Below are 19,501 nucleotides of genomic sequence, written 5' to 3'. Positions count from 1 at the left end.
TAATCAGGCTACAAACAGTTTGTGAAATGCCACAAAAAGCAGAGTATGGCAATCATTCACAAGGGGACACAAAAGGCCCAAGTGAAGAAAGAGGATGTATAAAAATTTTCTAGGAGGCCCAAATCAAGGACATACATACATACTACAAGCACTCATTCTCTCTAAGGTCTTTTTTTTTTTTTCTGAGTAGGAATTGTTCTTTCCTCTCCCGGTTCCCCTTGATATATCTCAGAAATAACAAACAAACAAACAAAATTTAATTCAGAAAGAATTGAACTCTACGAAGTGTCGATTAATAGCAAAAAGGAACTTAGAAAACATTATTATATTAAAAAAAAAAAAAAAAAAAAAAACAACCCACATCAAATCAGTTCTTGTGTAGTACATCATTCTCAGATTGAGAAGTCTTTTGGGATCCAGTAGCAGAAAGGTCTGTTCTTAAATGCCTTGCTGCTATAAGATGGGCATCTTGAGAACAAATCATTTCTGAGCACAAAATATACCCCAATGAGCTTAGTTCATGAGGAGCATCAGGGAAGTTTAAGCTGGAAGGAGAGGGGGCTAAGACTGGAGCTGGGGCAGGGGCTGGGGGCAAGGGCAAGGGCAAGGGCAGGGACCTGGGCAGGGGGGAGAGGAGGAAAAGGGGATGTGTCGCAAAGCGACTTCGAAGAGCCGCTCACAGTGAAGGGAAATCAAGAACTGTTCTGGCCCCTCCTGGTGAGCTCGAGTTACAAAGGCGGGCCGGCAGGCGGTTGAGCAGACTGGGGCTGGGGGAGAAGAGACTGATTCCGGCGCTTCGGAGGGCGCGGCAGAGGAAGGGTTAAAGGGAGACTGACCAGCCCGCGGTGCCGAGTATCTGCGGACATGATGGAATGTTTATTCAGTATTCAGATTTCCTGTTTAAGTATCTGGATTTCCTGAAATCCTTGCTATCAACCCGAGGGTTATCCACAGAGCAGCGTGGTTGGGTGGTGGGTTTCCACCCCCCCCCCTCCTTTCTCCCTCTCTTTTCCTTTCTTTTTCCCTCCCCCTGCTCACATGGTCGGTTTTTCCTTCCTGCTAGTTCTTCTGAGTTTTAGTGCCTACTTATCGTGCGGGAAATTAATGGGCATAGAACCTCACTTGTAGGATCCCAAGCTTTCAAGATAAGCGTCCAGTGGAATCGAGTTTAATATCCGATCTAAAAACACACCACAAACATACACGAATTGGGAAGAAGTATTGCAGAAACATGGTGTGCTCCGGATGCTGGGGAAAGGCTGAGTTTTAGCCCAAGATGGAATAATGATGGATTTAGCTTGGATGCCTAAGCTTGGACTGGGAATACAGATGTACAAGTCCTGGTGAGTTACGGGGGGGAGAGAGGGGAAGGAGGTGTAAGGGAGGGCGGGAAGTCCAACGGGGATATTATTGTAAGAGTTGAAAAAAGCTGTTGAAAGGGCATATTTTAATAATTTTTTTCAAGTCTTCCCCCAAATAAACAATCAGAAAGCTTCCAAACTCATCAGCAAAGGAGTTTTCCCACATGTGCGTGAGGTTCCAGAAGCAAAACTCTGAAACACTTCACCTCTGCATTAGTTGACAGCTGTTTTTTCCTCTCCGTAGTCTGATTAGCCCCGACAGGAATGTTTTCCAGTCTTGGCCCCTGAAGCTGAAGAGAAAGAACTCTGGGAGTGCATTGTTTTCTACTCCAGAGATCCCCCATATCTATAGCAGATTCCCAGAGGTGCTGATTTAAAGGCAGGACACAGGGTTTTAACTTGTTGAAACCGACTTGGATTTCGTTGAATGTTTGGGATAATTAGGGAACTAGGTTGCTTTTTTCCATTTTGCAATTTGTTAAAACTTTAAATTTTACATTCTATTATATGGAATTAAAACACACACATGCACAAAACACATCCTGTCTAGTGTTTTAAGTTTATTCCTAAATTGCCGGGGAAATCACTTGCTCTTGATGATTTCTCTTGTAAATTTTTCATTTTTTCCCTGGGTAATGAGTTGAATGCTCCTAAATGTGTTGTGATTATTTTTTTTGAATTGCATTTTCCATCAGAAGAATTAAATTCAAATTCTGGCTTTCCTGTTTACTTAAATTGTGTGACTTTTGACTGAGTTATTTCACTTCTCAGGGCCTCAGTTTCCATCTCTGTAAAAGGGAGAGATTTGCCTTAAAAAATCTTGAAAGTTTCTTTCAGTTCTAGAATTTAAGATTCCTATGAGTTGATTCTGAATTTGATCCTGTGTGTCACTAAGATTTCTTAACCTTTTTGAGTCTTGGACTTTTTTTGCAGTCTAGGAAAACCTGAGGGTTGCTTCCCAGAAAATGTTTTAATGTACAAGATATAATACATGGAATTACAAAAGAAATCATTTATGTTGACATACAGTTCTCAGTAGTTTTTTTAAAGTTCACAGACTGGGTGAAGTTTCCCTGTTCTAGAAGAATCCAATTCAATTCCACAAACATTCATTAAATGCCTACTGTGCAAAGCACCATGCTGGGCACTTGGGGGGTAAAAACTGAATGAAGACCAGTCTGAATCTGCCCAGTGATGCCTCAGGCATAGTCATGGAATTGGTAATTAAGTGGGAAGTTGTCTGAGTGGTATACTTTCTTGCAATCAACAAAATTATTTTTGGCAAAATTCATTTGGGGGATAAATTTGGGGTAATGTGTTGCTGAGGAATGCTTTGATATTGTACAATGCATTCATCTTTTATATAATCCTTGTCTCATGTAATCTTAACTCACAGGGAAACCCTTCATGTGATGCCTTTGAAAGAATATTTTTATAGATTCAACTGGGGATGAGGGTGTTTTCCTGAATGTTTGATATTAAAATCACGGAATGTTAGAATTGCTAAGACCTTAAGAACATCTGGTCCTAGTCCTTCTTTTTCTTTGGTGAAGGAAATTGAGAGGAAAAGTGATTCAGAGATCCTAAGTATAGAACTAGAAGGAGCTTTAGCCCCACCCCTTCATTTTGCAGATAAGGAAACTGAGTCACTGAAAGTGATTTTCCCAAAGTCCACATGAATAATATTAGCACTAAGATTAGAACTCAGGTCTTCTGGGTGAATCTTAATTTATTGTATCTTCTGTGCCTTCCTGCAATCTTGCAACTCTGGAGCTAGCCATAAAAGCTCAGAATATCATAATGTACCTAGCATACTGAGTTATTTCATGATTTCACTTTGTTTTAGGGAAGTGCTTCTGTTCTAGCCCTTGATACTGACAGGGATATTGAGTTTTTATTATTAGTAATCTCTTTAACAACCTCTTTGCAAACTGACAAACAAGCAAAACTCAAAAGGCAACACCACTCAATACAAAATCCTGATGAACTTTTGGGTTCTACCTATAAAACTTACAGATAGCTTTGAAAAATAAATTTTGTGGTTTATTACAGAGAAAATTACTTTATTCAATACTTTCAGTGAAAAACATACACTCCAGAGTCCACAGAATGGCATTGTCCCAGAACATAATGTACCATATGACGTTCTCTTGATTTTCAATCCTCATGTTTCTTGTAAAAGAAGCATCTCTTCTTCCCTCCTCCCCTACCCAATCTGTGAGATAACTGAATGACTTATTATTCATATTTAGCATGTGAGAATACTGGAGAGAAAAGGACATTTTTACATCCAAAATCTCGATTACTTCTTTTGAGCAGCATTGAATAAAAGGAAATTTCAAGTATCTGCACTTCCTCTGTCCTCACTAGTCATAGTAGAGCAGATTTTCAGAAATAGACAGAGCCTTAGGATACCTAGGGAAGATATGTTTTCATTCTTCAGTGTGGGAAATCTAAAATCTAGGGTCCTAGCTGTTCTCTTCAAGCTGATGATAAATATCTTGGAAGTGAAGAGGGATTAGGAAGAAGAAAATGGGAGAAGAGTATGGTCATGAACAGCAATTAATTTTCTACTTTTTTCTTTGGCTTTTGCATGGAATAGAACACTCAACTGGAAGTCTAAAGACCCTACTTCAAATTCTTACTGCCAATGTGATCTTAAGCAATTCATTTCAATTCAACAATGCTGGGGATTTTCCTAAGACTGACTATATCATTCTCTGAATGAATAAATTCCATCAGCTCTCTATTACTTCTAGAAAAAATATAAATTCCTCTGTTAGGTATTTAAAACTCTTTAAAACTAGGGCCTAACAGACATTTCCATCTTAGTGCTATATCACTCTCCACTCATATGTACTATGATCCAGCCAAACAATCATTCTTACTCTTTCTCATGCATCACCGAAAGCACTCTGCCATCTCTTTATTTTTGCATTAGCTATGCCAACAGCCTTCCAATGTGCATCCTTTTCTCCTCTGCCTCAAATACCACCTTCCACACAAAATAATTCCTGATTTCCCCAACTGCTGCCTGGTATGAAACCTTCCACAGTCTGGTACCAACCTACTTATCCAGCCTCATATTACTTCCCTCCCCTTCATACACTTTCTTTACTAACCACATTAGATTAGCTGTTCCTAGATAGCAAAATACCACCTCTCACCTTCATATATTCAAGCATATGTTAAATTAATTCCCGCATCATCATCTCCCCTCTCAGAATTTTTAGCACCGTTTAAAGGTCAGCCAGCTTCTTTTTCCTTGACCTATCCCTTCTCAATTTTTCTGAGGAGACTTTGGCATATTGGCATTGCTACATGTAGCAGAATGTAAGCTCCTTGAGATCAGGGACTCTAGTCAAAATTCCAGCTTTTTTTCCTACTAGACTGCCCAGTTCAGAATAGATCTTTAACACACAATACTTATGTTGGAGTAAATTATGCCTTTTTCATACAGTAAACCTTAATTGATTCCAAGAAGATGATCTTGTACCTATAACTTCTTCTAGCTATCTCAGAATTATAACCCTTTAGTTTGGGAAAAGCTAGTTATGATTAGAGCGTGATAAACACATTATTATGGTGTGAATATGAAAATGCAGATTCAAATCCTGATTCTGGCTTTCACACAATATGTGTTGTGGATCAGTAATACTCTGGGATTCATTTTCCTCATCTGGTAATCAAAAAAATAGGGATTTGCATTATTCACCTCACTGAATTGTTGCAAGGAAAGTGCTTTGTAAATTATATAGAAGACTATGTAAATATGAACTGTTATTGACAATGTTAACCCATGAAAGATCTGTGATTTTATTGGTATGAAAATTTCCTTACCAACAAAGAGTTCTATCCATTTATAATTCTTAGACTTATTGCTTGAAGTTCAGAGAGATTATGTAATTTTCTCATGGTAATAATAGTTCACATTTATACAGTTTGCAAAGTGTTTAACATACATTATCTGATTTGGTTCTCAAAACTATGTGGGCCATATAATTGCCATCTTACAATTCAGGAAACAAACTCACTTAGCATCACACACCTGACTCCAGATCTCTTACTTTAGCTAGTTGGCCATATTTTAATATCACTAGGAAAAGTAGCTTCATCATCTTCACATACCACAGGAATATCTACTGAGTAACAGCTTAATAAATGGAGAGAAACTGATGATATATTTCTAAATTATTTTGTTTTATTTGGAAGAAATGACCCTTAAGTCGGAGACTCCCTGGAAATAAACTACCCTCTGAAAGTGTCTATCCTTTTGGGAAGTGGAATTAACTCTTCAAGGCCACTAGAATCTCAGGCTCCTCTCAAGCTGAAATTCACTCTCAGGAGTTCCTAAGCAGATTTCCATGGCTTTTGGTTTCTGTCACTTGGAAATGCCATGAGACTGGCCTGTCTTGCAGTATTTTTGGTATTTCCTCTTCCTGTCCCGCCCTACATCAGGAAGTGCGAAGGTGCACTGAGTTACTAAAACAAAAATAAATGCTAGCAACCAATTTCCTTCCAAACAAGAGATTTGGATTGGATGCTAGCTTTGAATAAAGAGAAAAGTCAAGTATACTGTCATCAACACTTACTAAGCACAGAAAATAGGTGGAATCATCTACACTGTAGAATATGGGGGGCAACAAGAGATATAGGAATGTATTGGATGACTTCTAGTCATACTAGACTTCCAGTATTTCAGGGAAGAAGATCCTGAGAAACTACCTAATCCAACCCAAATTCCTTATTTTACAGAAGAGGAAATGAGAATTAGACTTTAGGTGACTTACCCATGGTCATCTATCTAGTAAATTACGAACTAGAATTCAATTATGTTGTGCCTAAGGAGGAAAGAATAGGAAAGAAGGAAGAGCCAATTCCTTTATTAGAGTGTTTCTTTTTGTATTATAAAGGCCAGTTTTTTTTCCCTTAAAATCAAAGGTTTTTCCTAAAGTAAAACTCTATGATTATTATTTTTTTTAATGCACCACCACCACTGACAGTGTATGCAGGTAGGCACCTTAGATATTCTGTACATCTTAGTGGACTGTCTGTGGTAATAATGTCAGAGGGAGACAAATCCAGGATTTTCCAACTAAAAGATTGCTCCTTTATCTATTATTCTTTGAAGCCTATCACAAGCAAAAACAGTTGACTTCAATTTAGACCAAAGCTTCTTAAACTGTGGGTCAGCACAGGGGGTCTCATAACTGAATGTGGAGGTCACAGAATTATAACTTATCTGTAAATATTTGACTTGTATGTCTGTTTTCTATATTTATATGCCTGAGGTCATATGAAAATTTCTTGAGCAAAAAAGGGTCATAAATGGAAAAAGTTTAAGAAGCTCTGATTTAGAGTGGTATGTTTAAATTTAAACTTATTTCATAGCGGGGATCCAGGTTTAGGGATCCTTGAGGACTAGGGCTTAGTCAGTATTTTTTTGTACTCATAATCACTAATCATTGTCCTTCAAGTAGCAATAATTGGGAGACTTTGATGAATTTGCTTATTGTTCTTTCCCCATACAGGCATTTACATTTATGCAAAGATAAGATTCAGGAAAAAAGTAAACACTGCTTATTATGCAGCTGAAACAATTCTGGGCCTTCCCTTTGTATGTTTCCTAAATATTAACATATTTAGTTCTGGGGCTTAATGTTTGTTTGGTTTTGGCCCTATCCTGTGATTTCATAGTTTGGGGAATTCCCCTATCTATGCTGATCTTCAACTGTCCTTCCAAGTTATGGTCTCAGGGAATCACCCGAAAACACTGACATGTTTCCAGATGAGCTAGTCAATCTGTGTGAGAGGCAAAATTAGAATTCAGGCCTTCTCGATTGATTATAAGGCTGGTCCCCTTTGATTTTTCTTTGTTTCCTCTTTTCTAGTATAATAATTTCTTCACATGTGGTGGCTTTTCCCCTACAGCACTAAAATTTATAGTCTATTGCTTTTCATTCTTCCCTTAAAGGCCAGACTTTCTAGGTTCTGTCGGTATTCTCCCTTTCTTGTCTTGTTGATTTTGGCATTTCTGAAAAAAATGACTTTGGCAGACTGTTCCTCTGCTTGAGACAAGATTATCCTCATGAAGTAAAAATCACAATATGTTTAAAAGAAAAGCAAATTCCAAAGCAGGATAATGAAAATAAAAACATTCAATTTGACATTTATCAAATGCCTGATTCCATTTGATACAACAAATATTTATTGACCACCTGCTGTGGGCCCAGTTCTAACAATCAGGAATACATAAGCATAATTCAGTGGTTTTCAAAGTGTGGTCCAGAGTTCCCAAGACTGAGAGTCTTCGAAGGGGGAGTGATGTTGTGAGGTTAAAACTGTTTTCATAATAATGCTAAAATAAAAAATAAAGTTTTAATTCTTAATACAGTAAATGTAAGGCACATATTCCAAAGCTCTGGGGGGGAGGGAAGAGGAGGTTGAGGAAGGGGATCTTCAATAATTTTTAAGTATATAAATATTCCTAAGACCAAAAACTCTGAGAATTGCTAATGTCATGAGATATAAACTCTGCCCCCTAAATAGCTTGCAAAGTATGTTAGAGCAAAATATATTCACTTAAAGCAGATAGAGGTTAGAAAAAACTCTGAACAGTAAATCTCAAGATCTGGATTCTACTCTCAAGTTAGATTCTTAAAAGCTATATTAACTTAAGTAATTAATTTAACCTCTATGAAAGAAGGAAGGAAAAAAAAAACATTTATTAAGAACCTATTATGTACTAAGTGTTTTTACAAATATTACTTTCTCACAACATTCTCACAACAATCCTGCAAGGTAGGTACTGTCATTATCCCCATTTTACAGTTAAGGAAACTGAGGCAAAAAGATTAAGTGACTTGTCTAGAATTACTTATCTACTAAGTTTCTGAGGCTGAATTTGAGCTCGGTCTTTCTGACCACAGGCTTAGGATTCTACCAATTGTGTTTCCTAGCTGCCTCATGGAGGTTCAGCAAAACACCATTCACATGTCTTCTCATTTGCTCTGATAACAGCTTAGTAAAAGTATGTATTCTTATCTCCATTTTACACATGAAGAAATTAAGTTTGAGATTCTAAATGATTTGGCTAGAATCATGCAACTAATAGTCAGGATTTGAACTCAGCTCTTCTTGATTCCCAGTCCACTATACCAGTAGGAAAAGATGAAAATGTAGAGGCTGAGGAATCAGGACATCTGTGTTCAAATTCTCAGTCACTCACTAGCTATTTGACCTCTTCAAGCCCCTTTAACCCCATCACAATCTTTTTATTTGTAAAATGAGTGAATTGGATTAGATATTATCTTGGTTCCTTGTAGCAGAGAATAAATTTGGAGCCAGGTCTTTTGACTCAGGGTCCAGTGCTCCAGTTCCAAACACTTCTGTTAGAATGCTCAGATGTAAGGCTAATTAATAAAGCTATTTATAAGCATAAAATCAGGACTGAGGGATTCAACAGAATGACTAGTGGCCACTTGAGGAATAAAGATGAGGAAATTTTTGATGGGGAGAGGCGTTCAGGGAAGATATATACGGTAAGGCTCTTCCTGGGGAGGACAGATCCACACAGGATACCATAGGAGAGGCTCTGACTAAATGCAGCATACTAAATAGGGAAAAGTGTCAACTTTAGCATGGAAGTTGTCAAAAGGGGGAGGGAGGTGTCCAGCAACTACTTCAGAAAAAGGCTCATTGGGAATTCAGTGAGCTAGTATAAAGAACATTGAAGAGAGAGAGGGACAGAGACGAGATGTAGACAGAGAGAGAAATATATCAGTGGTTAGATAGATAGGTAGATCAATACATACGTACATACACACAAAGATATATATGCTGATTCTGAGAGATATATAAATACAGAGATAAATACTCAGAAACAGCATTGATTCAATGCTTATGATAACCAGCTAGGTAGCAGGTAGAAGGGCTTATGATAACTAACTATTTAGCTAGGTAGCAAGTAGAGTGAGCATTATATTAAGTGCTTATGATAACTAGTTAGGTAGCAGTTAGAGTGACCTTTTGATTATTTTATGCTACATATTGTCCTATGTATTACCTATGTGACTTTGACAAAGGTATATCTCCCGCCATGTAACTCGAGTTTCTTTATTTGCAGAGTGTGTATGGTTAGGGACTAAAGGGAAGGAGAGGGAAAGAGTGGGGATTAAATAATTGTTAAGCTATCTATCAGTTGTAAAGTTCTTTGAGTCTATATACCCATTGAACATAGGAATGAATCTTTTGTCCTTCAATATTATGGAGGGAAAGGAGAATTATAGCAACAACCAAAACAAAACAAAAAAACTACCTTAAGCTGACTGACTATCTTAAGTTAGTCAAATAGAATTTATTAAGTACTTATTCATCTGATTGTATACATGAATTAAGAGGGGGGAAATAAGGGGAGCAGTTAGAGTTAGAATTTAACCATAATTTTTAAAACTTCCAGCATATTTTAAGTGCTTGCAGATGCATATTGTGTTCACAGAATTGCAAGATTCCAAGCAGGAAACCTGACATTCTTTTTTTTTTGGGGGGGGGGGCGGGGAGAAGGGAGCAGAATCAGTGTAATCTTTCATCTTGACTTCTTTCTTCCTGCTTGAATAGGGCTCAGCTGCCTCTCTTTTATCTTCAAGGTATATAGTAGCTTTTTTCTTTAGTATTCACATCAGGTCTCCACAAAATTCAGTTCTGTCCCCCAAACAAACCATAACCACAACAAATATTCATCCCTGAAATCTGAGATGAAGGAAGGAATAAATTAAATGGTGCCTGAAAGTACTTGAGATATGAAAGAAGAGACAGAGAGGCTTTTCTAAAAATTAATTAAGGTAGAGGATTAATACCCTAAATTTGTCTATTGAGAAATATACTTCATATATGTTTATATGCACTGGTTTATTTGTTTGAATTAACATTGACTAGCCTGAAGTATCGGGACCCTAAACTATATAGTTTAGTATATATATATATCTGGTATAGAGTGACCATTCATTCAATTAACTCATTAACAATTATTTATTGAGCTGCATACTGAGCTAAATTCTGGAGATACAAGATGAAAATGAAACAATCCTTGTCCTCAAGTAGCTTACTGTCTAATTGGGAATTCATTCAAGAATTTATTGAATATTTTCAGTTGTGCTCATCATTAAAGCAATATCTAACCTCAATGAATTTGTGATCTAGATTGAGAGATAAAATTTAGATTCATAAAACTTGTAAATAATGATTCACAGCCATCATGTGAAAGTAAAAAAAAATAAAGGTCCTGATAAGTATCATAGAATTTCAGGTGAGGGAGAGATTTCTACAGAGAAGTCTGAAGTAAAATGTCAACTGTAGTCTTTCAATTATCTAATTCATATTTCTAATCTATTTCTAATCAATCATTTAATCCAAAAGGTTCTTGATATATGTTATCTCAACTATTTCTTATAACTCTTTAGGACCTTCTCATTTCCTCTGTGAAACTTTCCCTGACCTGAAAGACTTCTCCTCTAGAATCACATGACACTTTTTTTTTTGACATTTACCATGTACTGTCTAGTAGTCTTTACATATTTATGAGATTTATTTTCCAAACTCAAGGGAAAGTTCCTGAAGACAAATACTATGGATTATATGTAAAACTTTTCCAATGCCCCATAGTATCTAATATGGTGCTTGTTTTCAGTGGGGATTCATTAAATAATTGATGAGTTATGGCTAAAATTACAAGAAGATAAAATCTGTGTCTTCCTAGGAATTTTTTTTATCATTATTTTCAATATAAGGGACACTGAAACAGATGCCTTGTAGAGATGAGTTGATTAGTCCCAAATAAGGATGTAATTGAGCTGGGAAAGCAAGGATGTCAGAAGACTTGGGAAGCTTAATGAAAATAGGCTGAACCCCTTAGCATGCAGAGCCAAGTAAGAGGCTCTGGGTTAATCTGTGCACTTAAGTTTTTGCAAATCAACTTCCACAAAAAGTTTCAAGAATTGACTCTTTATCCTAAAGAGCTCCTCCTTCAAACACCCCCAAAGCATAATGAGAGCTGACATTTCTCTAGCATTTTAAGATTTACAAAACATTTTACATGCATTATCTCATTTGATCTTAAAAACAAACCTTTAAGGTAGATGTTGCAAGATTTTACTTTCCCCATTTTACGGATAAGTAAACTGAAATTGAAAAGCAATCATCTGACCAAAATAAAAGTCACATACCAATAAGAGGTGGAGCTTGGGTTATTTTGTTGTTTGTACCACATCATTTAGCACTTTATGTTTTTTTTTTTTTTTTCTTCTCTAATTTAATGGTGTGAATTCTAAACCTTACATAGGGACTCCTACAAGGGCTACATATTGACTTAGAAAACCACACATGCTTCTATTATTTCATTTTTATTAGCATACTAACACATTAAAATCAGATAAGAACTACATTTTAATCTCTTTTGGGCTGCATTCAATAGGGTTGTAGGCGGTACTTGGCCAGTAGGTCACATACTTGACTATGGATTACAAGTTATCCTCTTCTATCTCTCCATAGTATCTAATATGGTGCTTGTTTCCATTAGAGATTCATTAAATGATTGATACATTAATGGATATAGTTACAAGAAAATAAAAATCTGTGTCTTCATAGGTCTTTCTTTTATAATTGTGTTCATAGATCCTTAACAGGAAAAAAGAAAGGGAAAGGATGGTTAGTGTACAGAGAACCTCCTAATTTTAGGTTCACTGTTTCATATTTATGTAGTCTTCCTAAATTGGATTATGAATTCCATGAAAATAGGGACTTGTATTTCTAACAACTTTCACTTATCTTTGTCTAGCAATCCTGGAAATATCATGGGATCTCCATGAAGAGTTCTTGATTGAATGTCTGATTAAATTGACTTCAAGGCTACCTACATAATACTATAGTGCAAACTTGATAAAGCTACCATCTCATATGTGGTTTTTAACTCCAGTTACCCAACACCTTCAGGTCGATAGAAGCAAATGCTTTTCACAACCCTAATACAGTAGAATTTCCATAGCACTTTGATTACCCCCCACAACACAATTATTACTGCCAAAAGAGAGCAGTGTAAAGGAAGACTTTGTGGTATAATAGAAAGCCTACTTATTTTAGCACTTAATCATATCCTGTCTGTGTTGTTATTTAAAATTTGTGTGTTTGCCTTGTCTCTGCAAATGTATGCTATAAGATCCTTGAGGGAAAGAACCACAATTTATGTTTTTTTTAAAAAGTGGCCCCATAATGTCTAGCATAGTGCTGTGACTATAATGGGCTTGCCATAAATAGTTTTTAATCGAATAAGTGAATGGACTAGGTATGGTGACACATGATTATAATCCATGTAACTGGGCAAGCTCAAGCTGAAGAGCTCGAGTGAGGAGCTGTAATAGGGCTAATACCAGTCAAGGAACTGCACTAAAACTGGTACCAATATGGGGACTCCCACGCCTAAAATCTGGAGGAGGAGGAGCTTTTCAGATGAGGGTAATCTATCCTGATCAGAAATGGAGCAGGTCAAAGTTCCTTTGCCAATCAGCAATGGAATTATTCCCTCAGTGGCTTCTGTACTTGCAGCCTGTCTTAGATAAGCAAATTCAGTATCCAAAAAAAGGAAAGAAAGTAATAAAGAAAAGAAAAAAGGGAAAAACAAACAAAAAACTCAAATGAATGAATGATATGAACTGATCTAGAATCAGAATCATAGAAGGTTTTGATATTAAAAATTGATTCATTTTACAGATGAGGAAAATGAGACTCTGAGAGATAAATTATGAAGCAAAATAACTAGGACTTAAGTGAAAGTAACTAACATGAGCAAAATTACAAATGGTGCTTATATAACTTGAACTACAATTGCATAGGAATGCTCCAACAGTGTAGCATGGAGAAAATGGGATCATTTGTAGGCAGGTTATCAGACAGAGATTCCCTGGGGAAATAGTACCATATGAGGCAGGGCTTGAAGAAAGGCACTCTGGAAGCAGAATCTATTTGACACAAAGCAGTGTGTCCAAATGTGTGGAAGTACAGATGGGAACCCAAAAAGGGGGAATAGCAAATAGTCCAGTTTTATTGAACTAGAGAGTACATTAGAGATCTGTTGTGGAATATCTGGAAGATAGGTTGGAATTAGATTTCAGTGACTCAAAAGTCAAGCTAAGAACTTTGCATATTGTTCTATAGGTAATGGGGGAGGGCGGTCATTGAATGTTTTTGAGTAGAGTATTGACCTAATTAGACCTTAGACAAACTAGGTTTGTGAAGGATGGATTATCAAAGGGAGATTATGGAGGCAGGGAGAGTAATTAGGAAATAGGATAATAGTACAATCAAGAGGTGATGATGGGTTGTATCATTGAAAATGGAAAGAAAGAGATGGATTCAAGACATTTTTCAGAAGTAAAATGAACAAGACTTGTTTGTTGATTGATTATGGAGAGTCAGGAAAAAGGAAGAGCGAATGATGATTAATATTTTCATCCTGGATAACTAGGGGCCTTCATGAAATATAGCACACTATTATGAACATAATATATGTCAAATGTGTGGGCCTGTAATGCCAGAGAAACTGAGGCAAGATAGAGATTAGAGAGCATTTAATATTTTATTTGAAAGAGAGAGATTTACTGGGACCAAATGGATCCATGGTTTAGTCCCAGGGCTGAATGAGACTATCATCTCCAAGAATCCAGCAACAATATGAGTTCTCGATGACATATAAAAAAAAAAAAAATTTATATATATATATATATTATATTATATATGCATGTATGTATATACAAACACACACATACATACATGTGGCTCAGACATAGGAGGTAGGCAGGGGCAGAGGCAGGGTGGTGAGAGAGGGAACAGGACTATGGATCGGGTTCTGACAGGATGGGGGGAGGCATTCTGGTAAGTAATGAAGGGCTGGGGTCATGATGTGGAAGATAGAAGGTCTTTTATCCTTATCAAATATTCTGATGATTAAGAGGGAGGGGTGGTTTTGCAGGATTGATCAGAACAATTAGAAACCGAGGCAGGACAATTTAGGGAAACTGAGTCAGGATAATTAGGGAAACTGAGTCAGGATAATAAAAGAGAACTGTGGCATAATATTCCACACTCTCTCTCTCTCTTCTGAATATTCAAATCATTGAATTAGCTTCCTCTAGATAGGTCTTAGCACCATAACTTTGACCAACCCTATGTAAAGCAAATAAACCAAAATAAAACTAGAAAAATGCAAGGACATGTGGCAACGACCAGTCTCTCCTTGATAATCCCAGAGTTAATCAGCAGTACACACAGGCTCCCTGTTGCTAGCATGTCAGGTCCTCTGCAGTTGGGGCATCTCAGCCAGAGAATCCAGTTTGAGATGGAGAGTTCACTGTGAGTTAGGTCTGTGGTCATTTGTGCATTTAACTCAGTCTCTGCTTATATAGGGAGTAGCAGTGCTCAGGACAGTCCTGCTGCCCATCCTAAGAGGGTACCCCAAGTCTATCAGGGACTCCAAAAGGGGGAAAAACTGGGGCCTGGAATAACTCCACCTGTCCCCTCTCAATAGAACAGGAGCTGCTACTAGGGAATAGATTTCTGAGCAAATTATGCATAGTTAGATCAAGGCAGGCAAGCCCAAACTCTTAGAGACATGATACTAAATTTCAGGGTCCTTTGAGAATACTGAAATACTAGTTAAGCAACTGGGGTTACAGGAGAGGAGAAACAGGTCAGAGAGACTTCCAGTTCCAAAACAGGTGTCTGATTTCTGGATGGGTCTAAAAAATAATCCCTAAAACTGAGTCTGCCAGGGCAATTCCAGCAGAATAAGGGATTTCAAAGTTAAAATATAACCAGCAAATCATAGTCCAGTAAATGTTAAGCAAGGAGTAAAAAGGAAAAGGACTGTTTAAAGGATTTCTAGAAAAATATACCAGTTTCCCCAATTTCTTATCTCTTTCTCCCTTTTTTTTTTCTCATGGAAAGGAACTATCAAATAACCATTCCACATATAAATCCCAAGAGTGAATCAAAATTCCTATATATAACAGAAACAATAAGTTTCTTAAAAATTCCTCAAATAAAGAGCAAAGTTACACAGTTTTAACAATTTCCACCCCAAATCTTAAACACACAGTAATAGACAACTCAATCAGGGTTCCCAAATTCCCCATATCAGTCCATCAGGGGTAAGAGACGAAACCTCATTCAAAACTGCTTCAGGCTGAGCACTGGTGGAGATTCTCAGTCCATGCAGGGGATACATGTGGTGTGGCCTGGCGTGCTGGCAATCAGAGCTGATCTAGGTCCCAGAAGCAAGTCAATACTTGTAATTTGACCAAAATCTAGGACAAAAAACCCCACAAATCTAACAAATAAAGGTTAGAACAGTTTGTGATAAAAAGACTGGTCCACCATGACTTCTACAAGATATGGAGAGGCCAAAATAGATTGGCCAGCAGCTTCCTATGTGAAGAGATGCTTGTCTCACAGGCAGAAGGCTATCAGCTATAGTCCCAATAAATAAATAGCAGTTAGGTCTCACTGTGCTAATTGTCCTCTCATTATTTAGAAACCTTTATAAACAAGAATATCCACAACACAAATATTCAGTAATAGATAGATGACCAGGGTAAATACTCATTTGCCAAGTATTTAGGATATAATGATTATATATAACTAGGTTGGAAACAGCAAGGTATGACATAATTGAATTGCATTAACAATTTCTGTTGACCATTGCTCTGATCATAGAAATCAGTCACAGAAGGAAAAAAAATGCAGGGACACAACTATACTATAACATAAGCAGTTAAAGCGCAACTTTCAGCGAAACAGGAAAAAAAACATTTTAACTCCAGTTAATTGTCCTACTAACTGTCAGAGGGTGGAGCTTTAAAACTCCCAAATAGCATTCACTGTAAGCCCAAGAAATTTTACTTCCAATAACAAAAGTTTCAGATAAATCCTGAACAGATATTTACCATAACCTTATATTTATAACAGTAAGAATTTGTCTCAGTAAGTTCACTTCTTTCATATCTAAGTAGACAGTTTCATAGGTGAACATTATACATACAAATCATTTTGCTTTAAACTACCCAATACATAGACAAATATTTCAAATTGCATATTGTCCATAACAGAAACATTTTCAAAAGGACAAAAAAGAAAAAAAAACCCATTATTTTCAGGACTTTAAATGACCTCAGACTGATCCAATATAATCAATTAAAACTTAGATAGAATATCCTAATACCACATAAAAGAATCCAAGAGCTTCCTAAAAATATTAAACTTTTAGAATTACCATAACCTTATGTTGATAACAGTAAGAATTTTGTCTCATTCAAGTTCACAAGTTATCTTTCATATCTAAGTAGGTGGTTCTAAGTTCAACATTACACAGATCATTTTGCTTTCAGAAAACTTACAGTTCCAACAAACTTCTTAGAGCAGCTATAGATTTGAAAAATAAAAAGAAAACATTCAGTTATTAACACCATGTAAATTCAGGCTTTTCCTTTAAACAGTAGAAGCAATTGATGTTTGAACCAGCAAGGAGCTGCAATTTGTTTAAAAAAAAAAAAAAAAGCCACCATACTTAATGGGGGAAAGGGGATTAGATTGTCCCTTTTCAAGGGATTGCCCTTTCCCCATTCCACTATGCTTCCTGACCCCAACTTCTCACTGATAATCTTTTTAGGGTGCCATTTCCCTCAGGATCCAATCTGCCAGCTCAAGACAGGCTCCAACCTCATGGGGAATCTCCTTTCCCATTGCAAATGGCAAAGTCACTAGGGGTTTGTGCCTTTTTGTTCCCTATTTCTGGAAAGCCATTTTCCTCTCTCTTCCTTCTTCTCTCACACCATCTCTTCCTCTCCCATCTCTATCTCTCTCCTCCCAATGCTTATTTGCTCAAACCTTCTCCAACATACATTAAACACTCTCAAACCAATAACCCTTCTGACTAGTTGCTCTATTTAAACTATTAATTGCTTTTGCAAATCAATCTTTCTTGTCCCTTGATTTTAAATCACTCTTTTTTACTTTAAACTTCAAGATTCACAAATAACTTTGAACCAAATTTCATAAAACTTAAACATACCCAACAGAGCTGACAAATTTTTAATGCATAACCCATAGTTTACAAATTACCCAATACTTCTAGAAAGCAACATACCATCTCAGTAGGGAGATACAAACATGACTTTCCCTAAGGTAAGCTACTGGCATTTTGTTTTAATAACCTATATTTTAACTTAAAATCCAGTCAAATACAGTTTTAAATTCCCAATAATATAAAATTGCTTTTGCTATCCTATTTCAAATAATGAATTTCACTAAACAGCATAGTTTCTTTCTCTCCCTCTGGCCCCAGGTGGCCATTATTTGTAATGGACTTTTCTAGAGTTGGAGCCTTCAGAAAAGCCAGTCTCTTCTTGCTACATACGCTACCTAATTAGAGACATGTGACCCTTTTCAGGCAGGCTGACAGAACTTCTCTTTAACAAGCCATTGTTCTTAAGATCTTTTATTCAAAGATAACCAAATCTAGACTGCATAGGCAATAGTAAAATTATTTTCTACAATTTCAAAATCATCCTAAAATTCCTAATCAAATATTTTCTCCTGCCTGAGTTTCAAAGCAATTAGCATAAACTCCTTTGTTTTTCAGAGGCTTTATCTGCCCAGCCCAGTTCAGGCCAGGCTTGAAATTGAATCAGGGAAGGTTTTATTGCACTTTCCCTTAGAAATCCTATTAGCTGGTTTTGAAAACTGCTCCAAAGGAAAAAAAACATCAGCCAGTTTAAAAATAGCTAAAATTTTTCTTTTCTTACTTATAGATCGGTACAACAGGTTAAGGAGTTAGAAATCACAAGCAACTTTTATACTAAGTACAGTTGCAACATTGAAACAACCAATTCCCAAATTTCTTACTCATTATTCTTAAACCTTTAGCAGAGCTCTTAACCAACACAATAGATAGATAGATAAGTCTCACAGAACACAGATCACACAGATATAGACTGCACAGTTACAACATTAAACAAAACATTTGACACACATAACCAGAGAGTGCCCAAAAAGACACTAAGAATCACATCAGATCAGATGTGACTTAAGAGACACAAAACCAGAGGGATCATCCAGCATCCTGTTGATACCCTTCTCAGAATTTAATGCCCATTGGCATTTTACTATTCTGAGAATCCAGATGCTAGCCCAGACAGACAGAACAGGTCCTAAAACAGAACAGAACAGACAGAACAGGTCCATAAAACATTATGTCCTAAAACAGACATCCAGACTTAGTCTCCGCTGGATGAAATGAAGGTGTCCACCATCGGGCCGCTGCAGCTGAGAACTACGCTTTCCCAGAGACTCTGGGGAAAAAAAATATCCAGAGGTCCAGCCTCTCCAGGTCAAGAACCCAGCTCTCCAGCCACCCTGAGGCCCAAGGCAAGACCTGTAGGGCTCTAATTTCTAATACTGCTCTCATTTTCTGATATCTCGGTGGGAAGCCTTCAAAATGTAATGCTGGAGAAACTGAGGCAAGATAGAGATTAGAGAGTATTTAATAATTAATTTGAAAGGGAGAGATATACTGGGACCAAATGGATCTGTGGTTTGGTCCCAGAGCTGAATGAGACTATCGTCTCCAAGAATCCAGCAACAATGTGAGTTCTCAATGACATATATGTACATATACCCACGTGGCTCAGATACAGGGGGTAGATAGAGGCAGGGGCAGAGTAAGGGTGCTGAGAGCAGGAACGGGACTATGGATCTGGTTCTGACAGGATGGGGGGAAGCATTCTGGTAAGTAGGGAAGGACATTTTTATATGTCAATAAAAAGATTCTCCCAACAGAGTCTGTCAGATGAAATCTGAGTCAACCACTCTATGTTGGGGGCAGCTACATAATAACTTGTCATGGGGTCATGATGTCTAATGCTTTTCTCCTTGTCAGTTATTCTGATGATTAAGAGGGAGGGGTGGTTTTGCAGGATTGAGCAGAACAATTAGAATCCAAGGCAGGACAATTTAGGGAAACTGAGTCAGGATAATAAAAGAGAACTGTGGCACAACAGACCAGGTCCCTTTCTCTTCTTCCACACTCTCACACCCAA

The 19,501-nt window shown here is 37.1% G+C and overlaps 1 protein-coding gene across 6 annotated transcripts in view; it reads left to right on the top strand.

Moving 5' to 3' along the window:
• Nucleotides 1-923: 923 nt before the first annotated feature.
• ASAP1 (ArfGAP with SH3 domain, ankyrin repeat and PH domain 1) overlaps nucleotides 924-19,501 on the top strand; it is a 459,738-nt gene continuing 441,160 nt past the window's right edge. For 2 of the 6 annotated variants that reach the window (XM_031947200.1, XM_031947198.1), the window contains exon 1: nucleotides 925-1,343. The gene's annotated coding sequence lies outside the window, so the exon portion shown is untranslated. Of the gene's footprint in view, nucleotides 1,344-19,501 lie in introns of all 6 variants that reach the window. The other 4 variants (XM_031947203.1, XM_031947199.1, XM_031947201.1 and 1 more) reach the window with 4 other exon arrangements.

This window comes from Sarcophilus harrisii, chromosome 1, assembly GCF_902635505.1.
Source record: "Sarcophilus harrisii chromosome 1, mSarHar1.11, whole genome shotgun sequence".
NCBI classification, from domain to species: domain Eukaryota; kingdom Metazoa; phylum Chordata; class Mammalia; order Dasyuromorphia; family Dasyuridae; genus Sarcophilus; species Sarcophilus harrisii.
The sequence above is the reverse complement of the archived record's forward strand: the minus strand, read 5'-3'. Positions and strand labels throughout refer to the sequence as shown.